The sequence below is a fragment of the Cajanus cajan genome, chromosome 2, assembly GCF_000230855.2.
Source record: "Cajanus cajan strain Asha chromosome 2, NIPB_CcT2T_4, whole genome shotgun sequence".
NCBI lineage: Eukaryota > Viridiplantae > Streptophyta > Magnoliopsida > Fabales > Fabaceae > Cajanus > Cajanus cajan.
The window spans coordinates 59,211,003-59,220,210 of record NC_138518.1 but is presented as its reverse complement, the minus strand read 5'-3'; the positions used below and the strand labels follow the sequence as shown (position 1 = coordinate 59,220,210).

Below are 9,208 nucleotides of genomic sequence, written 5' to 3'. Positions count from 1 at the left end.
CCTTCTGAATTAGCTGAGTTGAAGAAACAATTAGAGGAGTTACTTGAAAAACAATTCATACGCCCTAGTGTATCACCTTGGGGGGCTCCTGTTTTGTTAGTCAAAAAGAAAGATGGAAGCTTTAGACTGTGTGTGGACTATCGGCAATTAAATAAGTTTACCATAAAGAATAAATACCCTCTTCCTAGGATAGATGATTTGATGGATCAATTAAAAGGAGCCACTGTATTTTCTAAGATAGATCTAAGATCAGGATACCATCAAATCAAAGTGAAAGCTGAAGACATACAGAAAACTGCATTTAGAACAAGGTATGGTCATTATGAATATCAAGTAATGCCTTTTGGAGTAACCAATGCACCTGCAGTGTTCATGGATTATATGAATAGGATTTTTCGTCCGTATTTAGACCATTTTGTGGTGGTCTTTATAGATGATATCCTCATATATTCTCGAACTCATGAAGAGCATGAAGAACACCTTCAAACTGTTCTCCAAATCCTGAAAGACAAACAACTGTATGCCAAACTTTCTAAGTGTGAATTTTGGTTAGAGGAGGTTAAGTTTTTAGGACATGTGATTTCCAAAGATGGAGTGTCTGTGGATCCATCTAAGGTAGAAGCAGTTCTACTATGGGAACCTCCAAAGACGGTAACAGAAATCCGTAGTTTTTTGGGTTTGGCAGGATATTACAGGAGATTCATTGAGGGATTTTCTAAAATAGTTATGCCTTTAACTCAACTCACCAAGAAAGGACAACCCTTTGAGTGGACCGAAAAATGTGAGAATAGTTTTCAGGAGCTTAAGAAAAGATTAACTACTGCACCAGTCTTAGCCTTACCCAATCCTAATGGACAATTTGTCATATTTTGTGATGCCTCAAAAATGGGATTAGGGTGTGTTCTTATGCAAGATAGAAGGGTAGTAGCATATGCTTCTAGACAATTGAGAGCTCATGAAAGGAATTACCCAACCCATGATCTAGAACTAGCTGCCATTGCTTTTGCACTCAAAATATGGAGACATTATGTGTATGGTGGTAAGTTTGATGTTTTTAGTGATCATAAGAGTTTGAAATATTTGTTTGATCAAAAGGAACTGAATATGAGACAAAGAAGGTGGATGGAATTTTTGAAAGATTATGATTTTGAATTACATTACCATCCAGGGAAAGCCAATGTTGTGGCTGATGCACTGAGTAGAAAATCCTTACATGTCTCCTCGTTAATGATTCAAGAGATGAATTTGATAGAAAAATTTAGACACATGAGTTTATCAACTACGGTAAGTCAAGATAAAATACAATTGCATGCGGTTCAAATTACTAGTGACTTACATGAACAAATTGGTGAGGCTCAGGTAGTTGATAAATTCATTCAGAAGAAAAAGAGGTTGATAGGTCAAAAGGATGGTGAAAAGTTCGATTTAGATCAAAGAGGAGTTTTGAGATTTAATAATAGGATATGTGTACCAAATGATTCAGAAATTAAGAAAATAATTTTAGGTGAGGCATATAAGAGCAAGTTGAGCATACACCCTGGGGCAACAAAGATGTATCAAGATCTCAAAAGAATGTTTTGGTGCCCCAAAATGAAAAAGGAAATAGCACAATATGTGGCTACATGTTTGATTTGTCAAAAAGCTAAAATAGAACACCAAAACCCAGCAGGAATGTTACAACCCTTAGATATACCTGAATGGAAATGGGACAGTATAGCAATGGATTTTGTAGTTGGTTTACCACGAACAATTCATAAGTTTGATTCCATATGGGTTATTGTGGATAGACTAACAAAATCTGCTCATTTCTTACCCATCAACATTAGGTATTCTCTAGAAAAATTGACTGAACTGTATATAAGAGAGATTGTAAGGTTGCATGGGGTACCATCTAGCATAATATCTGATAGGGATCCTAGATTCACTTCTAGATTTTGGGGAAGTTTACATCAAGCATTAGGAACTAAGCTTCGTCTTAGCTCTGCATATCATCCTCAAACAGATGGACAATCAGAAAGAACCATACAATCCCTAGAAGATTTATTGAGAGCTTGTGTGCTAGAGAATTCTGGTAGTTGGGACAAATACTTGCCTCTGATTGAATTCACTTATAACAACAGTTTCCATTCTAGCATAGGTATGGCACCCTATGAAGCTTTATATGGAAGAAGGTGTAGAACTCCTTTGTGCTGGTTTGAAACAGGAGAGAATTTAATCTTGGGTCCTGAATTGGTGCAACAAACCACGGAAAAGATCAAAATGATTCAAGAAAAATTGAGAATGACTCAAAGCAGACAAAAAAGTTATGCTGATAAAAGAAGACGACCTCTTGAATTCCAGGAAGGTGATCATGTATTTTTGAAAGTTACACCAACAGCTGGTATTGGTAGGGTAATGAAATCAAAGAAACTCACTCCTCGATTTATTGGTCCTTATCAAATCCTTAGAAAAATAGGTCCTGTTGCTTACCAAATTTCTCTACCACCTTTTCTTTCTAATCTCCATAATGTCTTCCATGTGTCTCAGTTAAGAAAATATATTTCTGACCCTTCTCATATAATAATGCCTGATACAGTACAATTAAAGGATAACCTTACGTTTGAAACAATGCCTGCACAGATCGCAGACAGGAGGATCAAGCAGTTGAGAGGCAAACAGATTGCACTGGTAAAGGTAATCTGGAATGATGTTACTGGAGATGCTACTTGGGAACTCGAAGAAGAAGTTAAGAAAAATTATCCTTACTTATTTTAAGCAATAAAAATTTCGAGGACGAAATTTCTGTAAGTAGGGAAGAATTGTAATATCCCAAATTTTATTAAATAAAACAAGTTATTTTGATTTTAAATATTTATTGAGATTATTAGAAGGTTTATCATATTTTTATTTACGTATTTTACTATTTACATATACGTATTTTACTATTCACATATACGTATTTATAATGGAGGTGGAATATCTTTTGGTTGGTATTATAATGATGCTCATTTATCCTGACTAGTCACTACAAGTATAATTCAAATTTTATTGTATCAAGAAAATCTAATATTTAATCTGTATATATATATATTTACATATATATATATATATATATGTTAAAATTTTATTTATAAATAATTATGTTTTTTTTGTTCGAATTATTGTATTTATTGGATATTGTTCTTACTCCTTTCTTTTCTTTGTTTTTTTTTAAAATTAAATATATTATAAATAGATGGATCAACTTGAGATTCCAGATCATTTTGCTGTTATTGTTACTGCTGTCCTACATGGAAGGAAATTGGAATATGGAGGCTATTTGATGGATCTGTTATAACTTTACTTGTCAATCATATTATTTCAATTGTAATTTTCTTTTTGTTATGAATATATATATATATTGTATTAAAAGAGTAAGGAAAAGGAATAATGTGTAAAATAATACGTTATTCTAAATATTTTAGAACGATATGTTATGTATTAAATTCACAAGATATTCTTTTCTTTACTTTTATTTTTATTAAATAAATATATAGATATTGTTAATGATATAATTGCGAAAATATTATAAAATTTTATAATTTTATATTGTATAATTTGGGTATTAGAATTAGGCGTTACATTATACTTTTTTTTTTTAATAAAGATAAAGATAAAGAACAATCATATTTTGTGAATTTAATACATGATATATCGTTCTAAAATAATGTATTATTTTACACAATATATTTTTCTTTCACTTTTATTACAATATTTACATTGATAGTGAAAATAAATTTACAAAAATTGTAATAGATTCATCAAATAGCCTCCACATTCCAATTCCTTCCAAGGAATACCACAGCTATATCAACTGCAAATTGATCTGGAATCCAAAGTAGATCCATCTATTTTGTAATATATTTAATTTATAAAAACAAAGAAAAGAAAGGAGTAAGAACAATATCCAATAAATATAATAACTCAAAAGAATATACAGAATTATTTATAATCAATATTAAACACATATATATATATATATATAAATATATATACAGATCATATATTAAATTTTCATGATACAATAAAATTTGAATTATACTTGTAGTGACTAGTCAGGATAAATGAGCATCATCATAACATCAACCAATAAAAGGATATTTCACCTTAATCAACAATAGGATATTTCACCTTCATTTCTTACTCATTTAAATCCCCAAGGTCAAACCTCCAGCTACAAATAATTCAAACTTTATCTTCTATGGCCATAGAACAATATTTATCTTCATAAATACGTGAAGAAATAACAACAAAACGAGTCCAAGATATCACAACTAATATATTAAGAATACCAATTATATAAATAAAAATGACCATCATTATAAAATAATGAAACAATATAAAATATGAACACCTTAATAATTATTATAGACAAAAATAATCAAAAGTTAAGCAAATAAATGAGGTTAGGGACACCCCACTAAATAAATATACATAAAAAAAATAACATAAATAAATAAAAATAGGAGTAGATAAAATTTTAAAGAGATAAGGTTCTCCTCCCCCTTACCTAGATAAGTAGGAGCTAAAACTTGAGCAGAACCTCCCCCCTCTGGATTCCCTCTTTCTTTCCCTCCCTCTCTCTCTCTCTCTCTCTCTCTCTCTCTCTCTCTAAATTTCCACTTCTTTTTATTGATAGGTCAAAAGGATGGTGAAAAGTTCGATTTAGATCAAAGAGGAGTTTTGAGATTTAATAATAGGATATGTGTACCAAATGATTCAGAAATTAAGAAAATAATTTTAGGTGAGGCACATAAGAGCAAGTTGAGCATACACCCTGGGGCAACAAAGATGTATCAAGATCTCAAAAGAATATTTTGGTGGCCCAAAATGAAAAAGGAAATAGCACAATATGTGGCTACATGTTTGATTTGTCAAAAAGCTAAGATAGAACACCAAAAGCCAGCAGGAATGTTACAACCCTTAGATATACCTGAATGGAAATGGGACAGTATAGCAATGGATTTTGTAGTTGGTTTACCACGAACAATTCATAAGTTTGATTCCATATGGGTTATTGTGGATAGACTAACAAAATCTGCTCATTTCTTACCCATCAACATTAGGTATTCTCTAGAAAAATTGACTGAACTGTATATAAGAGAGATTGTAAGGTTGCATGGGGTACCATCTAGCATAATATGTGATAGGGATCCTAGATTCACTTCTAGATTTTGGGGAAGTTTACATCAAGCATTAGGAACTAAGCTTCGTCTTAGCTCTGCATATCATCCTCAAACAGATGGACAATCAGAAAGAACCATACAATCCCTAGAAGATTTATTGAGAGCTTGTGTGCTAGAGAATTCTGGTAGTTGGGACAAATACTTGCCTCTGATTGAATTCACTTATAACAACAGTTTCCATTCTAGCATAGGTATGGCACCCTATGAAGCTTTATATGGAAGAAGGTGTAGAACTCCTTTGTGCTGGTTTGAGACAGGAGAGAATTTAATCTTGGGTCCTGAATTGGTGCAACCAACCACGGAAAAGATCAAAATGATTCAAGAAAAATTGAGAATGACTCAAAGCAGACAAAAAAGTTATGCTGATAAAAGAAGATGACCTCTTGAATTCCAGGAAGGTGATCATGTATTTTTGAAAGTTACACCAACAGCTGGTATTGGTAGGGTAATGAAATCAAAGAAACTCACTCCTCGATTTATTGGTCCTTATCAAATCCTTAGAAAAATAGGTCCTGTTGCTTACCAAATTTCTCTACCACCTTTTCTTTCTAATCTCCATAATGTCTTCCATGTGTCTCAGTTAAGAAAATATATTTCTGACCCTTCTCATATAATAATGCCTGATACAGTACAATTAAAGGATAACCTTACATTTGAAACAATGCCTGTACAGATCGCAGACAGGAGGATCAAGCAGTTGAGAGGCAAACTGATTACACTGGTAAAGGTAATCTGGAATGATGTTACTGGAGATGCTACTTGGGAACTCGAAGAAGAAGTTAAGAAAAATTATCCTTACTTATTTTAAGCAATAAAAATTTCGAGAACGAAATTTCTGTAAGTAGGGGAGAATTGTAATATTCCAAATTTTATTAAATAAAACAGGTTATTTTGATTTTAAATATTTATTGAGATTATTAGAAAGTTTATCATATTTTTATACGTATTTTTACTATTCACATATACATATTTTTTACTATTCATGTATACGTATTTTTACTATTCACATATACGTATTTTACTATTCACGTATACGTATACGTGAATAGTAAATGGCTGCTAAGGGTGGCACGAGGGAAGCAAGGTTCAATTTTATAATTAATTTGAATATTTTAATGAATAGTGCATAGTAACTTATAATATTATTTTAATGAATAGTGCATAGTGCATAGTAACTTCAAAATTTCTATAAATAGGGGCCTAAGGTTTTGAAAATTCAGAATTCTAGAGAGAAGGAAATTCTGGAGAAATAGAGAGAGAAAGTAAGAGAGAGAGAAGGAGGTTCTGCTCTAGTGCCTTGTTTAAGGAGAAAGAGGAAGAGATTCTGCCCAAGTTTTTAGAGAGATATTGCACTAGTTTCAACTCCTACTTATCTAGGTAAGGGGGAGGAGAACCTTATCTTTTTAAAATTTTATATACTATTATGTGTAATTATTTATGCATTTATTTGATTATATTTATTTAGTGGGGTGCCCCTAACCTCACTATATTTATATATTTATTCAGTGAGGTGTTTCTAACTTCACTATATTTATATATTTATTCAGTGAGGTGTTTCTAACTTCACTATATTTATATATTTATTCAGTGAGGTGTTTCTAACTTCACTATATTTATATATTTATTCAGTGAGGTGTTTCTAACTTCACTATATTTATATATTTATTCAGTGAGGTGTTCCTAACCTCATCTAACTACTTAACTTTTAATTACTATGTTATTGTTATATTTATTCAGTGAGGTGTTCCTAACCTCATTTAACTACTTAACTTTTAATTATTATGTTTATTTATTTACGTTATTATTTAGTGGGGTGTTTCTAACCTCATATATTTGTTTAACCTTTAATTACTATTACTTATTCTATGATTATTCTTATCTATAATAATTATTAATATATTCACATTTTATATTGTTTAATTATTTTATAATAATTGTCATTGTCATTTAATTAATTAGTGCTCTTAATATATTTTATTTAAATTTGTGTTATTTAATTAAAGCTTAAATAATGATAAATTCTTAAATCTATTTTGAGTAATTTTTTTATGATTAATATAATTTGTTAAAATGTCTTTTACTCATTTTAAAGATAATTAATACTCTATGGCCATAGATGATAAAGTTTGAATTATTTGTAGCTGGAGGTTTAACCTTGGGGATTTAAATGAGTAAGAAATGGAGGTGGAATATCTTTTGGTTGGTGTTATAATGATGCTCATTTATCCTGACTAGTCACTACAAGTATAATTCAAATTTTATTGTATCAAGAAAATCTAATATTTAATCTGTATAAATATATATTTATATATATATATATATGTTAAAATTTTATTTATAAATAATTATGTTTATTCGTTCGAATTATTGTATTTATTGGATATTGTTCTTACTCCTTTCTTTTCTTTGTTTTTTTTTAATTAAATATATTATAAATAGATGGATCAACTTGAGATTCCAGATCATTTTGCTGTTATTGTTACTGCTGTCCTACATGGAAGGAAATTGGAATACGGAGGCTATTTGATGGATCTGTTATAACTTTACTTGTCAATCATATTATTTTAATTGTAATTTTCTTTCCGTTATGAATATATATATTGTATTAAAAGAGTAAGGAAAAGGAATAATGTGTAAAATAATACGTTATTCTAAATATTTTAGAACGATATGTTATGTATTAAATTCACAAGATATTCTTTTCTTTACTTTTATTTTTATTAAATAAATATATAGATATTGTTAATGATATAATTGCGAAAATATTATAAAATTTTATAATTTTATAAATTTAATGTAACGCCTAATTCTAATACCCAAATTAGAATAAATTATAGATATTGTGCTTGGATGTACTTTGCATATAGACATTTCTTACTCATTTAAATCCCCAAGGTTAAACCTCCAGCTACAAATAATTCAAACTTTATCGTCTATGGCCATAGAGTATTAATTATCTTTAAAATGAGTAAAAGACATTTTAACAAATTATATTAATCATAAAAAAATTACTCAAAATAGATTTAAGAATAATCATAGAATAAGTAATAGTAATTAAAGGTTAAACAAATATATGAGGTTAGAAACACCCCACTAAATAATAACGTAAATAAATAAACATAATAATTAAAAGTTAAATAGTTAGATGAGGTTAGGAACACCTCACTGAATAAATATAACAATAACATAGTAATTAAAAGTTAAGTAGTTAGATGAGGTTAGGAACACCTCACTGAATAAATATAATAATAACATAAATAAACATTGTAATTAAAAGTTAAGTAGTTAAATGAGGTTAAGAACACCTCACTGAATAAATATATAAATATAGTGCAGTTAGAAACACCTTACTAAATAAATATATAAATATAGTGAAGTTAGGAACACCTCACTGAATAAATATATAAATATAGTGAAGTTAGAAACACCTTACTGAATAAATATATAAATATAATGAAGTTAGGAACACCTCACTGAATAAATATATAAATATAGTGAAGTTAGAAACACCTCACTGAATAAATATATAAATATAGTGAGGTTAGGGGCACCCCACTAAATAAATATAATCAAATAAATGCATAAATAATTACACATAATAGTATATAAAATTTTAAAAAGATAAGGTTCTCCTCCCCCTTACCTAGATAAACAAGAGTTACAACTTGAGCAGAACCTCCTCTTTTGGATTCTCTCTCTCTCCCTCTATCTTTCTCTCTAAATTTCCACTTTGAATCATTTTGTATTCTATTTAACTCCAATCTTTAAACATATTTCTTCATTACCTGTTTTATTAAAGTGATAGCATTTTGCATGCTAAATATTGCGAAAATTTTGGTTTAACCAAATTTATTTCATTTTCTAAATTAGTAAATTGAAACCCACATCTTTTAAGAAGCAAAATCTGATATTCAAATAGCAAATAGAAAACCACCAATGCAATATTACATTTTATAGTTCTTCATACATTATCACTTTCACACCATATAGCCTCGATTTATCAA

General features: G+C 29.5%; 1 long non-coding RNA gene across 1 annotated transcript; it reads left to right on the top strand.

The window, feature by feature from the left end:
- The first annotated feature begins 6,200 nt into the window (after nucleotides 1-6,200).
- LOC145954416 (uncharacterized) lies at nucleotides 6,201-7,778 on the top strand. The gene is made up of 2 exons (XR_014431626.1): nucleotides 6,201-6,581; nucleotides 7,644-7,778. It is a non-coding gene; the product is annotated as an uncharacterized LOC145954416 (long non-coding RNA).
- Nucleotides 7,779-9,208: the final 1,430 nt, after the last annotated feature.